General features: G+C 45.0%; 1 long non-coding RNA gene, 2 other non-coding genes and 1 pseudogene across 3 annotated transcripts; 1 reads left to right on the top strand and 3 right to left on the bottom strand.

Annotated features, from left to right (window-relative positions):
• LOC102146482 (NBPF family member NBPF6-like protein) overlaps positions 1-20,906 on the bottom strand; it is a 138,161-nt pseudogene that overhangs the window by 33,250 nt on the left and 84,005 nt on the right.
• Positions 10,142-10,305, top strand: LOC123570625 (U1 spliceosomal RNA). The gene has a single exon (XR_006694906.2). It is a non-coding gene; the product is annotated as a U1 spliceosomal RNA (small nuclear RNA).
• On the bottom strand, positions 16,090-18,296 carry LOC141407256 (uncharacterized). The gene is made up of 2 exons (XR_012415519.1): positions 17,932-18,296; positions 16,090-17,765 (listed from the first exon to the last, which is right to left on the bottom strand). It is a non-coding gene; the product is annotated as an uncharacterized lncRNA (long non-coding RNA).
• On the bottom strand, positions 18,384-18,455 carry TRNAQ-CUG (transfer RNA glutamine (anticodon CUG)). The gene has a single exon. It is a non-coding gene; the product is annotated as a tRNA-Gln (tRNA).

Consider the following 20,906-nt stretch of genomic DNA (forward strand, 5'->3'; position numbering starts at 1 on the left):
TGGAGACCAGCCTGGGCAACATAGTGAAACCCCTGTCTCTACAAATTTTTAAGTATTAGCTAATATTTTAAAGTTGGCCAGGCATGATAATGCATGACTGTAATCTCAGCTACTAGGGAGACTGAGGCAGGCTACAGTGAACTATGATTGCACCACTGCCCTCCAGCCTGGGTGACAGAGTAAGACTCCCAACTCAAAAAAAATAAATAAAGAAATAAAGAAAAAGAAAGAAAGAAAGAAAATTAAGAATCTGTTGAAAATTGTTTTACTACAATGCTAGACTGCATGTCTTGTGCCTGTACTCCCAGAAACTCAACAGGCTGGGGCGGAAGCATTGCTTTACGCCAGCAGTTGGAGACCAGCCTGGGCAACAGGGCAAGACCTCGTCTCTAAAATAATACAAGGCAAGCTGAGCCAGGAGGATTGCCTCAGCCCAGAAGTTCCAAGTTGGTCAGCTATGATAGCCCCGCTGCACTCTAGCATGGATAACAGAGCAAGACACTGTGCCTTATTTTTTATTTTATTTTATTTTATTTTTACTACTTAATGCCTATTTATTTATTTATTTATTTTTGAGAGAGAGTCTTGCTCTGTAGCCCAGGCTGGAGTGCAGTGGTGCGATCTCAGCTCACTGCAAGCTCCACCTCCCAGGTTGAAGCTATTTCCCTGCCTCAGCCTCCAGAGTAGCTGGGATTATGGGCGAACGCCAACACGCCCAGCTATTTTTTATAGTTTTAGTAGAGACAGGGTTTCACCATGTTTGCCAGGCTGGGCTCAAACTCCTGACCTCAAGTTATGCACCTGTCTCGGCCTCCTGAAGTGCTGGGATTACAGGTGTGAGCCACCTCGCCCAGCCTACTGATGCTTGAAATGTGAGGTTTCATTAGGGAAAAATTTTCTTGTTGAATTTCTAACATGAAAAAATAATAGATTTAGCTGTAGATTAAATTAATGGTCTTGATAGTTTGATACAATGAAATAAATGAAATGAAGTTGATAACTGAGAAGAATCTTTGATGCTTTTGAACAATTTAAATAATGCAAATATTTAATATATAAAGACATGAAAAAGTTCATTACGTTATTATTTATTTATTTATTTATTTATTTATTTGAGACACAGTCTCACTCTGTTACCTAGGCTGAAGTGCAGTGGTGCAATCTCAGCTCACTGCAACCTCTGCCTCCTGGGTTCAAGCAATTCTCCTGCCTCAGCCTTCTGAGTAGCTGGGATTACAGGCACACACCACTACACCCGGCTAATTTTTGTATTTTTAGTAGACACAGGGTTTTACACCATGTTGTCTCAAAAAAAAAAAAAAAAAAAAAAACTATAAAAAATTAAAATTATATGTTCAAGTAAATTAAATATATAATAATGAAAAAGGAGGCCTAGCATGACTAACTGCATTTTACTCCTAACCCTTCCTACCCTGTGGTGATATCTTTCAGGCTAACTGCTTTTTCTCATTTCTGCACATAGGCCAAGCTATCTATGGGAGGGATTTAGCTTACAGTTTAACTTTAAAGCACAGATGACAATAATTCCTTCCCCAAACTGTCTCCTGAGAAGATAAAGAGGTTGTATGCACAAGTAACAGTGTTATGTTGAAGATTTATAAGAGCATTGTGACCTGACAAAGAACAAAGAATTTTCACCATCCCCTTGGGCTCTCACTGCAGCTCGTAAGTCTGTCATTGTCAGACCTCTTCACCTCAACCACCTCCTTCTTCCTCCCTTCCCTAACATACAAGGAGCCTGAAAATTGTATTAATTTAAGATGGTTCTTTAGGATATTAGTTCACCATCTTCAGTTTGGTGGCTCCCTGGATTAAAGTCACCTTCCCTGCCCCTCCCTATACCTTGTCCCTGGACTTACTGGCTGTCATGCAGCAAGCGGTGAGTGCAGTGAGCCGAGATCACACCACTGCACTCCAGTCTGGGTGACATAGTGAGACTCTGTCTAAAAAAAAAAAAAAGAGAAGAGAGAGAGAGAGAAATTTCATTTTAGAACCAGACAAATTAAATGGGAGACTTACTTCCAATGAGACCTAGAAATTTCTAAATTTCTAAAATTTCTGTAAGAACAGAGAAAATTGCCTCCATTGAGGAAGTAAGCTGAGGGAGGTAAACTGACACGTTTTCTGAATTGAGAAATATTGAGGAGGCTTTGTCTCTTTCGCCTCTAACTGCTCCTTCTCCTCCTGCCCCTGTGCCTGCATAGTCTTTCTTACCTGAGCCTTCCTGTCCTGCCTTGCCTCTTCTTCCATCACCATCACCCGAGGAAAGTCCCCAGGGCTCTGGCCCCTTCCCTGAAACTTCTGTTCTGACAGCCCCTTTCCAGGTAAAACCCACAGGAAGAGGGGAGCCTACCATTGTGTATACCGCTTCACCAAAATGTGAATTAAGAATATTATAAAAGACTTCCATGGTCTAAATGTAAATACATTTCACTCTTCTGTTTCTAAAGCAGGCTCCAAGATTCTACAGGGTTTGACAGAAAATTTGACTTAACTGTTGAAACCTTTGAGCCCAAATATTCTGACCTTTATCAATTAATTCACATGCTGGTGAAGAAGGCAAGGTCAGTAACTGGTTGCAAAAGGCAAATTGGAAGGATTTTCAAAAGAGACTGAAGCAGAACATGAAAGGTTAACATTTTAGCCAAATATCTCCATGTTGCCATTCCCCAGGTCCTTCCTAAAAACATAGATTGGAGGATAATTCAGCAATGTGAAGCCAGACAAATCTGTCTTTGCTTACCTAAAATGGTTTGAGAGCCAGGTATGGTAGCTCATGCCTGTAATCCCAGCACTTTGGGAGGCCGAGGTAGGTGGATCACTTGAGGTCAGGAGTTCGAGACCAGCCTGCCAACATAGTGAAACCCTGTCTCTACTAAAATACAAAAATTAGCCAGGTGGCTACTCAGGAGGCTGAAGCAAAAGAATCGCTTGAACCCGGGAGGCGGAGGTTGCAGTGAGCTGAGATCCTGCCACTGCAATACAGCCTGGGTGACAGAGCAAGACTCCATCTCCAAAAGAAAAAAAAAAAAAAGAAAAAGAAAATTAGTAAGGTAGTAGAAATATAATGCACACGAGAATGATAATCATGAAGACAATCTCTATTCCAGCATAGTAAGGAAACCTATTCCATTAGGGAGCCAACTGAAAACATCAAATCCCAGTTCACACCCCAGGGTGTGGTGTCACCTGCCTGTAGTCCCAGCTACTTGGGAGGATTAGTAAGGAGGTTTGTTTGACTTCGTGAGGCCAAGGCAGAAGTAAACCCTGATCATGCCACCGCACTCCAGCCTGGGCGACAGTGAGACCTTGTCTCAAAAACAAACAAACAAACAACCCCACAAAACCAAACAACAACAACAACAAATTGTCACATCACTCTGAAATGACAGTGGCAAACATAACTTTGTTATTGGAAAATTAAAAGAAAAATACTCCCTCTTGCTATCAACCTGCCCTCTTGCTCTAACATGTCTGACCCATGGTTTAAAATGCCCAAAACTTGATGTACTCAAATTATAGTACACTTACCTGTTCTGCACCAGCATTTATCTTTCTCTGGAGGACATCACCATCCATGGTCCTATAATGTCTAACAGCATGGAATGATGAAGGGCAGTGTCTTTTAGGATATTTGGGGACACACACACACACACACACACACACACACCCCTCTCTGAAGAAATCCAGCATTGGGCGAGTTCCCTCAAACTTTTCACTAGGCATGACCACTGCTCTATTTTAGACAGAGATTCTACGGGGCAAAACCTGAGAATTATCTGCCTGGCTATCAAGAAGATAGCTCCTTGCATTTTTGGGGGAGAACACTTTTGCTTCAAGGGACTGTTTCCTCCCAGGATTACAAATCTTTCTGTAACCTCAGGAAACATTGCTGATGAAAACCAGGCATGGTGGCTCTGGCCTGTAATCCCAGTGACCCAGGAGCTGAGGTGGGAGGATCACCTAAGCCCAGGAGTTCCAGGTTGCAGTGAGCTATGATGGCACCACTGCTCTCCAGCCTGGGCCACAGAGCCAGACACTGTCTCTGAAAGAAAAAGAAAAAGAAAAAAAAACATTGCTGATGAAACTGTGGCCTCTTTTGCAGCTCAATAAAAAGCTATTTATTCACTGGCTAAGGTTGTAGTAGATAATCACATCACTTTAGATGATACATTTAGCCGAGCAGGGAGATGTATGTGTGGTGGCAAATACCTTTTGTTATATATACATAAATATTTCCCATGCCGTAGAACCTTCTCTAGAAGAAATCAGAAAAGAAGCCACTTGGCTACAAGAAATCATTAAAGAAGAAATGGGATTTGAAGTTTTCCCTGATGTTTTCAGTTGGCTGCCTAATGAAATAGGTTCCCCTACTGTTCCAGGATACAGATTCTCTTTGTGATTATCATTCTTGTGTGCATTATATTTCTACTACTCAAATCAATGTTATGTATTTCTCATTGTTTTACTTCTTTTGAGAAACTGAATTCATGGTACTCTAAAGACTAGAGATGATTCAACAAGTGACAGCAACTATCGAATTGGCCGAGATGGTTCTCTCTCTCTCTCTCTCTCTCTCTCTCTCTCTCTCCCTCCCTTCTGTGATGCCACACCAATTCAGCTTTTGGGCACCGTTAAAAATTCCTCAGTAAGAGGGCTCCTTTCCTCCCCTGCCCCCAGTGTGGGACAGGACTATCTGGGAATGAGCCTTTCTGGCAAGGAGGGACACAACTTTTGATCGACAATGCTTTCAAGAAAATCTTTTTATCTAAAGGGAGAATGAGAAAAGAAGACAATTTTTTTTTTTTTTTTTTTTTTTTTTTTTTTTTTTGAGACGGAGTCTGGCTCTGTTGCCTAGGCTGAAGCGCAGTGGCACAATCTCGGCTCACTGCAACCTCTGCCTCCCTGGTTCAAGTGATTCTCCTGCCTCAGCCTCCCAAGTAGCTGGGATTATTGGTGCCCACCCCTACACCCGGCTAATTTTTTATATTTTTCGTAGAGACGGGGTTTCACCATGTTAGTTAGGCCTTGAAATCCTGACCTCAGGGGATCCAACCGCCTCAGCCTCCCAAAGTGCTGGGATTACAGGCGTGAGCCACCGCGCCCAGCGAAGAAGAAAACTTTCATGAGAAGTGTGAGCCTTTTCAAATTCTCAGGCCCAGAGAGGCATTACATTGAGACAGCAACCACATTCCGCTTCCTTTTTGTACAATACTGTATTTGAAAAACAAAAAACCAAAACGGCAAGATTCATGAAATTGGACAACTTTCTTTAAAACACTACTACTGGTAAAACCAATAAGGATGGCTGGTTTCCAGTCATCTGAGCAGCCTCTCTAGTTTCATAGATATGATTTCTCCCTGATATTGAAGGGCTTCCAATTTTAAGTGGAATGCTACTTCACAAAGATAACCAGGTTTGAAAGGAACAGGTTTTCCTTGTAATCCTAAACGTTCCAGTCCGCGAATTAAAAGCCATTTTTTGAAGACGGGCGCACAGGCTTCCAGCTCTCCTCCAGAAGGGTCCACCGCAGGACACAGGTTAAGTAGTCCCTTCTCTGGGAGAGACTAGATGCGGGGTCTCGGCGCACCTCTGCAAAGGACAAGGCGGGAAGGAAAGGAGGGACAGGCAGACGTCACTTCCCTCGCCGGCTCCAGCAGCGGGTTGGTCGGCTGAGTGGCGGAGGGTGGGGCAGAAGAGCAGAAGGGGACTGGGAAAGGCACTGTTGGTGACATCACCGATAGGGCGTTCCTATGTAGATGAGGCAGTTCAGGGTTGCTGCTTCGCCACGGAGGAGTTCCCGTGCTGTAGGAGCAAGTCCAGGAGCTGGCTGGACGTGAGAGTCCCAGCTGTGTGTTAGGGCTAGGAGGGCTCGGAATGGTTGGGGATTGGCGGGGGTGGCTCTCGGGGCAAGTGACCGTGTAAAGGGTAAGGCGTATGGAGCTGTGGCGGGCGGAGGTACGTAAAAGCCCTTTGCCTGGCAGGGGAAATGCCATGGTCAGCCAAGTGGTTCATCTTTAAGAGTGAGGCTCATCCATTGCACCCCAGATATGCTGTTCTCTGTTATTTCTCCTAATGTGTAAGCTCAGCTGCGTAACTTGCAGTAATGAAGCAGAAGTTAAGGGGAAAAAATAGGTTTTACCATACTTGACTGACTCCAAGGCCAGCAATAGATAGAGCCCTAGCAGATCCTTGGTAACACCGTCTGAAAAGCCAGAGCCCCAAGGAATGAGTTCCAGAGACGGTCTCTACACAGTCCGCCCCTAGCAAGGATAAGAAGAAATAACAACAAATGCCTTTACTACCTTATCTTTCCCCCTTACCACTTCTCATTACTCAAGTTGTGTAAGTTCCTGATTTTCCTTCAGTGCAGCTGCAAGGTCACCAGCTATGCTTGCGTTGCAAGACCTGTCACAGTTGAATTAACTGCGTTCTTTCTGCTTCTGTAAGCCCTCTTGCCTGCCCCGCGAATTTCGCGCCATCCCGCGGCGCCATTCAAACTAGCCAACCCCATTGGGAAGAGTGTATAAAAGTCAAGCCCTGTCTTTGTTCCAGGCTCAAACTTTGGATGTTAATCTGCTGGGCCTGAGTGCACTCAAAATCCTCCTGTTCCACCCGTTGGCCTCTCGGGTCTCCTGATTTCCGCAACAATAGTGGGGGGGACTGCGTTCGCACTTTCCCCTGGTCTTTCATGGTATGAATGATAGACAACATTTTTATTCTCCTATAGTCGCAGACTCGGTCTCAGTGATTCTATGGTGTGGTCAGCTGTTTTTGTTTTTGTGAGACCTTGTTTTCTTGTTTACTGTCCTGGGACAGATGTCTGTAGTCACTTCCTTCCTCAGGAGGCAAATTTCAGTCTCTGTGGGGGAGGTCTCTCACCTTAGCTGCGGGGGTACTTGGCAGGTGGAGCTCAGGGATCTAGGCTTCCCTGCTTTGTAGACTCCTCAATGGTTCCCAGGGCCTACTGGCTTTCAACACCACTTGAAAACCTCAGGGTTTTTCTGCTATCCCCAGAATCACCTCTTACACAGCCTCAAGCAATCCACCCATCTTGGCCTCCTGAAATTCTGGGATTACAGGTGTGAGCCACCATGTCTGGTTATAATGCCCTTTCAACTGGACTTTTGAGTATTCTTAAAAATTCCTCAGTGAGGTGGCTCCTTTCCTCCCTGTCCCCTGCCTGAGATAGGACTATCTGGGAATGAGCCTTTCTGGCAAAGAGGGACACCTTGACTGAGCTTTTGATCATCAATGCTTTCAAGAAGAAAGATTTTTTAAAAAAATTTTATCTGAGGAATGTGAGCCCTTTCAAATGATCAGGCCCAGAGAGATGTTAAATCGAGACAGCAACCACTTTCTGTTCCTTCCTTTTGAGCTATGTATTCATCTGTTGAAACTGCTTGCTATCACCTCAAGTAGCTATAAATTATCCTAATAATCCCACACCAAACGCTGTACCCCATACCCTATAACTTAACAACGTATAGCCAATCACCAATCAATGTAATTTCTGTAAACCGATGAGAATTCCTGACAGGCACCTTTCTATCAGCCCACTGTCTGTCCCTGCTTTTGACCTTTAAAATCCTGTTTGTGACAAAGGCCAAAGGGAGCTCAGATCCAACGTTCTTTGGGTGTGAGTCTTCCAGGCAGCTGTCTTCATGTTGGCTCAAGTAAACTCTAAATTATATTTTGTGCCTCAGCCTCTTTCTTTTAGGTCAACATGTTCAACAACAGTCGAATGAATAAATAAGTTAATGTATATTCATACAAAGTAATACACACAGAAACAACCATATGAATCAGATGAAAACTTCATAGACATAAGACTGAGTGAAAGAAATCAAATCTATGCCTCTGCTTCTGAAACTGCCTTTGCAAAAATTATAACTGGGACAATTTTCATGGTGAAAGAGATCTGACCTGATTCCATCTTATTTCTAACGTCCAAGTTGTCCTTGCTCATTCCTGGGTTCAGACCGAAATAACTTTGGGAGGAACTTAGTTTACGGTTTATCTGTGAAACAAACATGATAATATCCCCCTTCCTGCCTGGGGACTAGACTGCCTTTGCAGGACTAACAAATTAGCCATGAGATTAGAAATTATGGTTTAGGAGTCATGTTAGCCTCTGGCTGCAAGATTCTAAACCTCCCCAAATTGTTCCTGGAGATCACGTCATTATTGGAAAACCTCAGATCAGTGCTTGAGGTATTTTGCTGACCCTGCACTCAGTGGATCAGCTGGCACCAGCTAGACTGATAACCTGGCTCATCTGATCTTGTGGCCCCCACGCGGGAAATAACCCAGCAGAAGACAACAACTTCAGCTCCCTCTGATTTCATCTCCAACCTGACCAATCACAACTCCCAATTCACTGGCCCCCATCCACCAAATTATCCTTAAAAACTGGTCCCAGAATTCTTGAGGAGACTGATTTGAGTAAAAATAAAAGTCTGGTCTCCCACACAGCCAGCTCTGTTTAAATAAATCTTTATTGCAATTCCCCTGTGTTGAAAAATTGGCTCTGTCTAGGCAGCAGGCAAAGTGAACCTGTTGGGCAGTAACACTCCTGCCGCCAAAACCCACTACACACTGTATGACTCAGTTTATATGAAAGTAAAGGGCAGGAAAAACTTGCCTGATAAATTTGCAGAGACAGGGGTGAAAACCATTAATAAGTCTGTGGAGTATTGTCAGAGTTTGGTATTGTAGTCTACATATTAAAAGTAATCAGTTAAACACTTGAAATAAAATTTCCCCCAAATATGTTTGCCAAATTTGGATGACTTTGTTTCTGTCTTTGCAGAATATAAAGTGTTGACATGAGGTAAGCGCTAAGGTCTAGAGAAGGCAGTGGAAGAGATGACAAAACGACTCCAGCACCATGCCTGAGTCCAGTGTGCTCTGCTGGGGCTGCACATTTTTGTACACTGCTGTATTGTTATGCCCAGACCCTCTGTTCCCCAAAGAAGACCACCAGAGTCCAGAGTCAAAGCCAAGCGTCAAGGATCTTTACGACAAGTTCGAACTTGGTCCCTCCATTACACAGCATACAAGAGGGCCCCGAACAATGCGAGTGTTTGCTTTTTATAGCCCGAAAGTTACAGGGGAACAAAGGAATTCTTTTGGTTCCCGTGCTTTCAGTAAAACTTTGAACGGCTGCCTCCTTATCGGAGACTTTTCCAGGTGGTGTTTGTACTGGGCTCAGGAAGTTTGAGAGATATATGGCGATATGTGGTGGGATGGGAGGATGGGATGTGTTTGTACTGTGCTCAGGAAGTTTGAGAGATATATGGCGATATGTGGTGGGATGGGAGGATGGGATGTGTTTGTATTGGGCTTGTTTGTTTTGAGCCCGGGGCTGAGGAATGTGCCCGGCTCCTCTCAGTATTTGAAAAACCCTACAAGATTCATGAAACTGGACAACCGTCTTTATAACACTCCTAGAGATAAAACAAGTAAGGATGGCTGGTTTGCAGTCATCTGAGCAGCCTCTCTAGTTTCATAGATACGGTTTCTCTCTGATATTGAACGACTTCTAATTTCAAGCAGAAAGCTACATCACAAAGATAACCGTATGTGAAAAGAACCGGCTTTCTGTGTAATCCTAAACTTTCTAGTTTGCGCATTAAAAGCCATTATTTGAAGAAGAGCGCACAGGCTCCAGTTGGCCACCAAAGGGGTCCTTGGCATCACAGGCTAAGAACCTACTTCTTTGGGAGAGACCAGGGGCGGGGAAGGGAGGGGAAGGAGACAGAGGCAGGCGTCATTTCCTCCGCGGGCTCCCGCAGCCGCTTGGTCGGCTGAGTGGCGGAGGGTGGGGCAGAAGAGCAGAGGGGGACCGGGAAAGGCGCTGTCGGTGACATCACGGAGAGGGCGATTCCTATGTAGATGAGGCAGCTCAGGGGCCGCTGCTTCGCCACGAAGGATTTCTCCTGCTTTGGGAACAAGTCCAGGACCTCCGGTTGGACATGAGAGTCCCAGCTGTGTGTCAGGGCTAGGAGAGCTGGGAGTGGCATGGGGGGTGTGAGGGTTGGGGTGCGCGGAGCAAGTGACCGTGTGTGTAAAGGTTGAGGCATATGGAGCTGTGGCAGGGCGGAGACGTATGAACTCATACTTACCTGGGAGGGGAGATACCATGATCACGAAGGTGGTTTTCCCAGGGCGAGGCTTATCCATTGCACTCCGGATGTGCTGACCCCTGCGATTTCCCCAAATGTGGGAAACTCGACTGCATAATTTGTGGTAGTGGGGGACTGCGTTCGCGCTTTCCCCTGAATTTTGTAGTGCTAAAAGCAGGTTGGTTGCAAAGAAGGATGTATTTCTTGTTTTCATTGGCACGTAGGTTCCGTGGTGTTGTGTTATTTTTGTATCCGGATGACAGGAAAACAGGAAGTAATATGTCGCCGCCGTTCCAGTCGACCGCACGGCTTCTTCCTTTCTACTTGAGGCTAATTGCTGCAGAGATTGGTCCATGGTCTCCAGTTTCTTGGGGTCTCACGCTCTGCAAAAATCTTAGTATTTCTCACTAGCTCCCAGTCACCTTTTACACAGCCTCTGCTTCTAATCGCCGTCCCTACAGAAGTTTGTAGGATTTCTGTGCTAGCGGGGAATGTGTTCTCATAACACTCTTACTTTGTGGAGGGGAACAGGTCTGCCGGCCCCCAGGTGTCCTAACTCAATTCATCCCGAGGCTCGCTGGTCGGAACCGCAGTCTCACCTGTCTTGGCAAAATGCGCTGCGATCCTCCCTGAAATATAAGGCGGAAAACTTTATGCGGAGCCGTGTCCGCTGTCTCCTGCCGTTTACGTATCTAGGCTTTTTTCAGACCTCATTTAAGCGACAGCTTCTTGTTTGATGTCTCGCTTCCACATCCAATATCCATTGCCAGGCAACTTTCTAGATAGCATCCGGACCCATCCTTCCCACCTCCAAGCAGCCCTTTCCTATCTCCGGCGCCAGTGTCCTTCCCCGTCCCTCTTTTCTTCAGGCCCTCGCTTATCTCCTTCATGGGCAGAGAATACTTAGCTGTCTCTCAACCTGCGTTTTGCGCTTGACATGCATCAGTACCCTGGCAAATTCGGACGTTTCCTTAATACTCCTTCTCAAATGGCATTGTAAATTCATCTTTTTAACTCCCAGTCCCTGCACTACTTGAGCACGAGAATTGCACTACAGAAGAAAACCGCAAGCCTAGTGAAAAAAACCCAGGCTGGCGGTTCTGGGCATTTTGCCAGCCTCTCCCAGGTTATGTTTTCTGACCCCACCCACTTCTGATCTGTAATGTCCTGGTCAATAGAAACTACCTGGCTCAAACGTAAAAGGCAAGGCGAACCACGGCAGGAAGGCCTATGGCGTCCCCTGGTGGCTACCCTGGGGACGGCACTCGTAGATCCGCGCGTCCCGAGAAGCCTCTGCCATCCCGACCCGGGTGAGGTGCAGAAACCCGCGGCTGCAAAGAAAACCGGCTAGAACGCACAGGACGCCCAGCGAGTGTTCAAGACACTGCGAGTGGAAGCCGTACGTCCTACGGACTGATCTAGTTTGAGGAAGACGAGCCATTTACTTCTAACCCCAGCAGCGGACATTGCCTTGCTCAAATATATATGAACAAAGACTGAAAACAACTTTCATTGCGTTACTGACGAGCAAACGGGTTCTTAGAATGTTTAAGAAATGTCCTTTGTTTCGGGACCGTCATCACTAAGGTATGCTTGGGATTCCTAATTGAGGAGTTTCTGAGCAAAAGCAGCCGACCAATCCAGTGGCTGAGAACTGCTTCGATATTGGCTTCCAGGCACATCAGAAATACCGAGGTTCTGACGAAGACGTGAGCTTCTGTCTGCCTTTGGAAAGGCCTTCTTCCAGTCCTGGCGCTGCCACTTGCCTTCTGTTTGACCTTCGGCCAGCCAGGTCCTTCAATTTGCTAGGCCTCCCGTTGGAAAGTGTTACATGAAAATAATAATAATGTGCTATTAGAGTTATTGCACAGATTACAGAAGACAATCTAATAGTACAGCTAGCATCGTGTGTGGCTTACATTAAAGGTTTGCTGATAGGAAACAATATCCCAGATAAGGTTTTTCCCCCTTAATTATGAAATATAGTAAAGAAAATTGTGTGGACTTCTGCTTCAGGCCTCAACATTTTTCAAAACACATTTGCATGAATTTTGTACTTGTGAAGGTGACATCCTTCTACAAAATAAGTTAAAACTAAAGAATGACAAATGGAATTTACAGAATATATATTCACAAAAAGAACTTGTTCCTAGCAGCTTTGTTTACAATAGTCCCCAAACTGGAAACGGTTCATATGTATCAAGAGGTGAATGGACCTATTGTGATATATTCATCCAATGGAAGATGGGACAAGTCATGGAAACATGAAATAGCATGGGTGAATCTCAAAAACCTCATGCTGAGTGATGAAAAGAGTGCATTCTGTGCGGTGCCATGAAGCTGAATTTCTAGAACAGGTGAAACTAACCTGTATAGTGACCGAAACTACATCATTGATTGCTGGGGACAGGGAGTCGAGGGGACTGACTGCAAAGGGCACAAGAGGACCTTTTGGAGTAATAGACATGTCATCAAATTTGAAATGAGCCGGGCGCGGTGGCTCAAGTCTGTAATCCCAGCACTTTGGGAGGCCGAGACGGGCGGATCACGAGGTCAGGAGATCGAGACCATCCTGGCGAACACGGTGAAACCCCGTCTCTACTAAAAAAATACAAAAAAACTAGCCGGGCGAGGCGGCGGGCGCCTGTAGTCCCAGCTACTCGGGAGGCTGAGGCAGGAGAATGGCGTAAACCCGGGGGGCGGAGCTTGCAGTGAGCTGAGATCCGGCCACTGCACTCCAGCCCGGGCGACAGAGCAAGACTCCGTCTCAAAAAAAAAAAAAAAAAAAAAAAAAAAAAAAAAAAAAAATTGAAATGAATGCATTGTATCATATTCAACCAATGCCTTAATCAATTTGATTGTAAAAAGTAATAAGAAAACCACTGCAGGTTGGGCGTGGTGGCTCACGCCTTTATCCTAGCACTCTGGGAGACTGAGGCAGGCAGATCACCTGAGGTCAGGAGTTTGAAGCCAGAGGGGTCAACATGGTGAAACCTCATCTCTACTAAAAATACAAAAAAAAAGAAAAAAAAATTAGCTGGGCGTGGTTGTGGGCGCCTGTAATCCCAGCTACTCGGGAGGCTGAGGCAGCAGAATCTCTTGAACCTGGGAGGTGGAAGTTGCAGTGAGCCTAGCTCACACCACTACACTCCAGTCTGGGTGACAGAGTGTGTGATGCCACGCAAAAAAAAAAAAAAAAAAAAAAAAAAAAAGATAAAAATAAAAGGCCAGATGCAGTGGCTCATGCCTGTAATCCCAGCACGTTGGGAGGCCTAGCTGGACAGATCACGAGGTCAAGAGATCGAAACCATCCTGGCCAGCATAAGGAAAGCCCATCTCTACTAAAAATACAAAAATTAGCTGGGTGTGGTGGCGAGAACCTGTAGTCGCAGCTACTTGGGAGGCTGAGGCAGGAGAATCGCTTGAACCTGGCAGGCGGAGGTCGCAGTAAGCCGAGATCATGCCACTGCACTTCAGCCTGGGTGACAGAGCAAGACTCCGTCTCAAAAAACAAACACACAACAACAAAAACAAAACCACTGCAAATCATAATGCATTCTACTTAATTTCATGTGCGTTTAGCTTTAGAAGATTCTTTTAGAAAAGTGTCTCTTGAAATGTGATTGGGAGTTCAGGAATTCCTTCATTTGTGTTTCTATCTCTTTGTCTTCAGTTAAATTCATGCACTATTAAATGGAATATTTATAAAATGAAAATACAGTCTAAGCTCAATTTTACAAAAACATATATATATATAAAATACATATAACTCCCATATATATATATAGTTTTCTTTATTCTATTTTTTCTTTTGTGGGTGTGTGGGCGGGGGACAGTCTAGCTAAAATACACATTCTTCTCTCTATAGATATACCAGAAGAACATGACTCGATCAGTGTTGCCCTAATGTTAACAAAAGTTATTTTGAACTTAAGGTAATCAGAAATTTTACATATCTGCACTTTTTCTGTATTGGTGGTATGGTCTATGCTAAGCATGTATAATTTTGTTTTAAAAAAATGAGAGTAACTTTAAAATTGTTTGGAAGACAAATATGTATATGTGAACAGTACTTAATTCCAGGTGATGGGAATATGGATGACTGGTTATCTTTTTCTTTCTGTATCTTCTGTATTTTTAAATGGAAAACTCAATGACCTGGAAGTGAAAGAACAGATTAGATTTGGAAGGGGTGTGGGGCAGGTGAGAGGAAAATGTAAAGGGAAGGACAAACCCAGTTCTGGCAGGACCGTGTTTAAATTGAAGGTTTCTGGGGATCAGTTGTTGCGATAAGAAGGAAATGGGGAGGCAGGAAAATCATGAAAATATTTAGGAGAGTGTATTGCCTGTCTCATCATTCCTCCTCCTTTTGTGTGTCTTCAAAAGAAATACACAGACTTACATTTCTTTTCAAGCTTGCTTACCATTTGTGTTTCTCTTTTATTAGTGTAACTGCCCGGTAGGTTTATCTTGCTGGTTGCCCAGAAAAGCCAATGGAGCTGAGAACAGCAGGCTTTCTACAATAGAGAAAGAATTTAATAAAAGCAGAGGCAGCTGAGGGACCAGGACAGGGGTTTATTATTACTCCAATCTGCCTCCCCCCAAATTCAGAGACTAGGGTTTTGTTGTTGTTTTGTTTTTCGGATAGTCTGGCAGGCAGGGGGCTAGGGAATGGGCAAAGCTGATCGGTTGGTTTGGGGGATGAAATCACAGTGTCAGAGCTTGTTTACTACACTCAGTCAGTCCCTGGGTGAGGGCCACAGGACCAGATGAGCCAGTTTACCGGTCTGGGTGTGCCAGCGAGTCCATCATAAGGCAGGGTCTGAAAAATACCTTGAACACCCTGTCAAATCTTAGGTTTGATACCAATAATGTTACATAAAGGCACAGTTGGGGAGCTTAGGAATCACGTGGCTTCTGGCAACATGGCTCCTGAGCCATAATTTCCAATCTCGTGCCTAATTTGTTAGCTTTGCTAAGGAGGTCTGATCCCCAAGAAAGGAAGGGGTTTGTCTCAGGAATAGGTAATCATCTCTGTTTCAGACTTAGACTTGGAACTAAACTCCTCTTATAGTTAGCCTGGTCTATGCCCCGGAATGGACAAGGGCAGCTCAGAGGTTAGAAGTAAGATGCGGTCAGTTAGGTCAGATTTCTTTCACAGTCGTAGTTTTCCTATGCCAGGTTTTTCTCACTGTCATAATTTTTGCAAGAGTGGTTTTGTTAGGAGCAGTATAAACGCAGTGGTTCTGAGACTGTCCTCTGGAGCCAGGCTGCCTTCACTTCAAATTCCTGCTTTCAAATCCTCCTTTGCTGGCTGAGTGACCCTGGGCAGGTCACTTAATGTCTTTGTGCATCTCAGTTTTCTCATACGGAATATGAAGGTGATGGTGTGACCTCTGCCTGAGGTAAGGACTAAATGAGTAAACATATGCACATCATCAACTGTGCGTGACATGTGGCACTCTGTGATTCAGGCACAGTTGATGATGTGCATATGTTACTCATGTGCATGTTAGCTCTTGTATTTTGCCTGCAACACTGCACAAAGAGCAGATGTGATGAAAACCGGTTGCACAGAAGTTATAGCCATGATACTTTCCAGTGACCCTGCACCCTCCCAGGGAGACTGCAGTAATCCTCTCACCAGCAGTAACCTCCTGGGCTGGGAGGTCCCAGGAAGGCCCCTCAATCTCCATCAGGTTTGATCCTCAAGGAGCTTCACGGAAGGAGCTAGAGAAGTATTTCTATCTGGGAGGAGCTGGGAGTTTATTAGCTCATCCAAAGGGGAATAATGATTCAAATTCTTGCTTCAAATCTGCCCCAATAAAATTTTTATAGTTTTACAGTGGAAGACATTTGTACATGTAGGGGAGGAAATATGACTCTTCCTCACCCAGCCTAGCTTCACTGCTGAGACCCTTACAGCAAAACACAGACCAACAAGAGAAGAGCATATGTATTTATTGAATGTAAGTTTTACATGACAGGAGTGCCTTCCAAAGGAAACGAAGGCCCATGGAAACAGCTAAACCTCAGGGGTTTTTTTTGTTGTTGTTTGTTTGTTTGTTTTTGGTTTGTTTTTTAACAGTAGGTTTATTGAAGAATGGATAGTCACGGAGAAGTATGGTAAGACAATAAAACTATGATCTAACAGTAACAAACTGGGGAAAACGTAGCCAGGCCTCTGTGTTCAGGCTCCTCTGTGTCCCTGGGTCTTCAGACTCCAGAATGCACCTTTCCTCTGGGTACAGAGAGGGCACCTCTCACATAAGGGTCTTACAATTGACTTCAGGGACGAAGGGCAGGGGGAGGGTGACAGTGACCTTCCTGCTTCTGTTGTTTACTCAAATTTCTTTAGCATAAAATATTCAATACCCTAAGATGTTATATTTTGGAGTAGCATGTCCTGAACCCCATCATGCTCATGCAACAAAACCCAGTCATTGAAGAGCGATGACTACAAAATATTTAAATTCAAAATACAAATGATGGCCAAGTGGGGTGGCTCATGCCTGTAATCCCAGCAGGGAGGTGCAGGGAGGCCCAGGCAGGAGGATCACTTGAGTTCTGGAGTTCCAGACCCGCCTGGCCAAAATGGTGAAACCCCTCTGTACTAAAAATACAAAAATTAGTCCAGCACGTGGTGCAAACCTGTTGTTCCAACTACTTTCAGGGGGTGGGGAACCAGTGGGCTGAGGATCAACGGGAATAATATCATATTTACAAGTTTTTTTTTTTTCCTATAAGGCTAGTCAATGAAGCAGTGGAAATGGAGAAAGAACAAAGAAACCTGTAACTGGTTTTGATCAATTCTTTGTAAACAGGAATGAATTTTTTATGCATTATACTCTGTTATCAAAGTTACATATGCTGCAAAGCTGGAGGTGAACAGCAGTGCCCAGGTCCCTTCCTACACTTATCTCTAGGGATAACAATTTTTAATGTGTGCAACCAACCTGTACATAAATATTGTTACTCTTCGACTGTCCAATTTTCCATCCCAGGCCCTGCAGTCCAGCCTGCAAGGGGAAACAGAGTTTGTGTTTCCTTACCTGCCAGTCCACTCTAAGGAGCCAAGAAGGCGTCATCTCATCCCCCACTCCCGGCTTGTCCTCCAAACTCGTCCTCAAAGACTGCGGTGTTTTTCAGTCCTTCCTAAGCGCTCTCAGCCGCAAAATATGAAAATCAGAGCTATGTTCTTGAGTGCCTGGAGTGACATCTTAGTTCCCAAGACCGACCCATCAGGAACCTCATCCCAAGTGCTCTGAAGAGCAGGAGAGAACATTTTAACTCTGGTAGCGTCCTAAGGCGTCTTCTCCTTGGGGCAGGGTTCTGACGGGACGAGGGGGAGCCCCACTGTCAGGGACTCGCCCCTCAGAGCTGCTCAGGCTCCTCTTCCCCGTGGTGCCGCGGGAGTTCGGCTGGGGCGGAGGAGGATCAGAACCCGCGCTCCCAGGCCGTGTGCTTGAAGAGGCCGCCGTGCGAATTTCTCTTTCCGGCTGAGATCTTGGGTCGAAAGAATGAAATTTCCCGGAGTCAGGTCCCAAAGCTTAGTGAAACAGCGACTTTTAGGGCCCGCAATGGAGACGTAGGAGCTAGAAATTCGGCATAAAAATCTGAATATGAAGAACAGAGTAAATTAACATTCAGAATCAGATGGACCATGTGAATAAAGCAGTGCTACTCCCAAGTTAGGTCTCCAACCATCGATCCTAAGCTGAGACACAATCTCCAATGACTGAGCTAACCCCATCAAAATTTCTCACTCCACCGTTTACTTACCAAAATGACAATGGGTGCCATTACGAGATTTCCTGGGTGAAAGGAATCTCCGGGTCTAGGATTGAGGGGCGACAGCCTTTTTAGTGAAGGAGACCTCTCACCCCGAGGCCCAGGGTCGCCCTGAGACGGGTGAGCACTTGCTGGGTCGTTGGATCCCTGGCGGGGGTGTCAGGGCCAACGGTTGCTGGGTGCCGGGAGGCTGGCCCTGGAAGGGGACCCTCCAGGCTCGGTGACCCCGACTGGATGATTGGGCGATTTCCCTGTGGTCCGGGTCACTGTGAGAACCCGGTTTCTGGGATCCCGAATGCGGAAGAGGGAGACGAAGAGAGGACAAGGCGCCGGGTACACAGCGAGGCTCAGACAGCGGGAGCAGAAGGGACACGGAAGCCCGCAGCTCGGAGTTTCTGAACGTCAGCAGTAAAACACGGCGTTACGGTCCTAATTAAACAGAAAGGTTCCACCGAGACTCGAACTCGGATCGCTGGATTCAGAGTCCAGAGTGCTCACCATTACACCATGGAACCTCGCGGTGCAGAGTGGCTGGAGGTGTCTGAATTCCTAATAAGTAGCAATAGTTCCCACCCACCCATGTCAAGGCATTTCTATTATGCCACAAGCAACACTCAAGGAGGAGCAGGAAGGAGCCATCCTTCTTGCTTTCTCTCTGCTCTCTCCTTTGATCGACTTCTATCATTTCATTTGCACCTCGGAAAATGAGGCAAAAATCTGCTCTGGGTTTAGGGCCAGAGAAGAGACCCTGAAGCCTTGTTCATAGAGTTTCCTGTGCCGAGGTGAAATTTCTTTCTTCCTTTCTTCGTTTCTCTTTCTTTCATTCTCTCTCACTTTTCTTCTTTCTTTCTTTTTCTTTCTTTCTTTCCTTCTTTCTTTCTTTCCTTCCTTCTTTCTTTTTTCTTTCTTTCTTTCTTTCTTTCTTTCTTTCTTTCTTTCTTTCTTTCTTTCTTTCTTTCTTTCTCTCTCTCTCTCCTTTCCCTCCCTCCTTTCCTTTCCTTCTTTCCTTCCTTCCTTGCTTCCTTCCTTCCGCTTTCCTTCTCCCTCCCTTCCTCCCTTCTTTCCTTTTTCTTTTTCTTTCTTTCTTTTTCTTTTCTGTTCTTTTCTTTTCTTTCTTTCCATTGAGACAGCATCTCCTTCTGTTGTTCAGGCTGGAGTGCAGTGCAGTGGCAGTGGGCCATCTCCCCTCACTGCAACCTCCATCTGCCGGGTTCAAGTGATTGTAATCCCCAGTAGCTGGGATTACAAGTGTGGGCCACCATGCCTGGTTAAAGGTTGTATATTTAGTAGAGATGAGGTTTTGCCATGTTGGCCAGGCTAGTCTTGAACTCTTGACCTCAAGTGATTTGCCCACCTTGGCCTCCCAAAGTGCTGGGATTACAGGTGTGAGCCACCACACCCAGACAGGAGATGAAATTTCTGCAAAATTTCTGTTATTTTCTTTTTGCTTTCCCTCTTTTCTGTTTGCCCAAGGAGGCCAGATGGTTGTCAAAACAGGACATGGGACGTCCTGGGCGCCTTGCCTCCTTCCTCCCTGTAGTATATAACAGAAGACAGCAATCAAATGAGATTGGGAAGCAGGGAATCCTTCACTGTCTTGTTCATATACTTCTATGTTTGTTTGTTTGGTTGGTTTTAATAAAATTTTCTCACCAGAAATGGAAATTTTTTGGATTTAAAATAAATGCAGTCAGCCACATTTTACATTTCTATAAAACACTCAAACCAGGCCATACTCACCTGCTATGACTCAAAATCAACCATATACTGTCAAGGTCAGGAGGCAGGGCCCTGACATTTAAGCACAGTGTGTTTTCTCAGAATTGGCCAAGTTGATGCCATTCCAATTTCTCAATATCTCATGACCCATTAATTGTGGTCTTTAAAAGTGTACATGTATTGTTACTGAAAAGCCAAGTGTTTGCTCTAGGCCCTGCTGCTCAGCTCACAGAAAGCCAATCATTCAGACGTTGAGTATTGCCAAGGAACAAGGCTTTAACTGGGTGCTGCAGCTGAGGAGATGGGAGATCAGTCTCAAATCAATCTTCCTGATCAACTAAAGTGAGGGGTTTATGTATCAGGGAAGAAACATAACTGTGTGTGGGAAAAGAGGAACTAGGGAAGGGTGAGGAAGCATTCATGATGAGTGAGGGGGCTGACATCTTATTGTCTGGAGGCTGTGATCTGCTGAGGTTCAGGTCTATGATGCTTTTTGAGAGGACTGAGGGTCCTTTCCTAAGGAAGGAACTCAGATAAAACAATGTAACTTTCAAGCTTCAAGACTTGCAGGGTGCATTTCTACGTCTATCCAAAAACACTGTCTGTGGGACTATTGAAAATAGTGGGACTATTGAAAACTGAATTCTATTCAGTACCCATTTTCTATTTGTCAATTCCTCAATCATGGGGAATCTGGTCGTCCATCTTTCAGGCTGCATCATGTGGAGAAAGGGCATCCTGAGCAACTCCACACCATGGGTGACTGCATGGCCACCAAGGAATCAAACGTTCATCTAATACTGTAGTTTCTCCTGAAACACAATAGTCCTCTCTCCAGTTCCCCATTTCCACTAAAGACAAAACACAGCAGGACCAACCTACCTACAAAAGAAGCTTCAGTCCCATATACTTGGCCTGATTACCCACACAAAGTGCAGCAAGAATGTTCATATAGGCGCTCCTAAAGAGGCTTTGCTGTAACATTTCACAATGCCATTTCAGGTAAAGCCCTGGGAAAATTACCAATTCCTCCACCTGTGTCAGCTTATAAAAGAAAACAGAATCATATTGAACTTACGCAAACAAACACATTGTCATGAGTTAAGAATATTCAGTTTACAAATTCTGGAGAAATTCAGCAGAGAGAGAAAAATATGCCTCAAATTCTGTTTAGAAGACTATTGTACTCAATTGTTGCAGGCTATAAATAGCTCAAAAGAAAAAAAGTTATCCAGACTCTGAAGAAT

This window comes from Macaca fascicularis, chromosome 1, assembly GCF_037993035.2.
Source record: "Macaca fascicularis isolate 582-1 chromosome 1, T2T-MFA8v1.1".
In the NCBI taxonomy this organism is placed as follows: domain Eukaryota; kingdom Metazoa; phylum Chordata; class Mammalia; order Primates; family Cercopithecidae; genus Macaca; species Macaca fascicularis.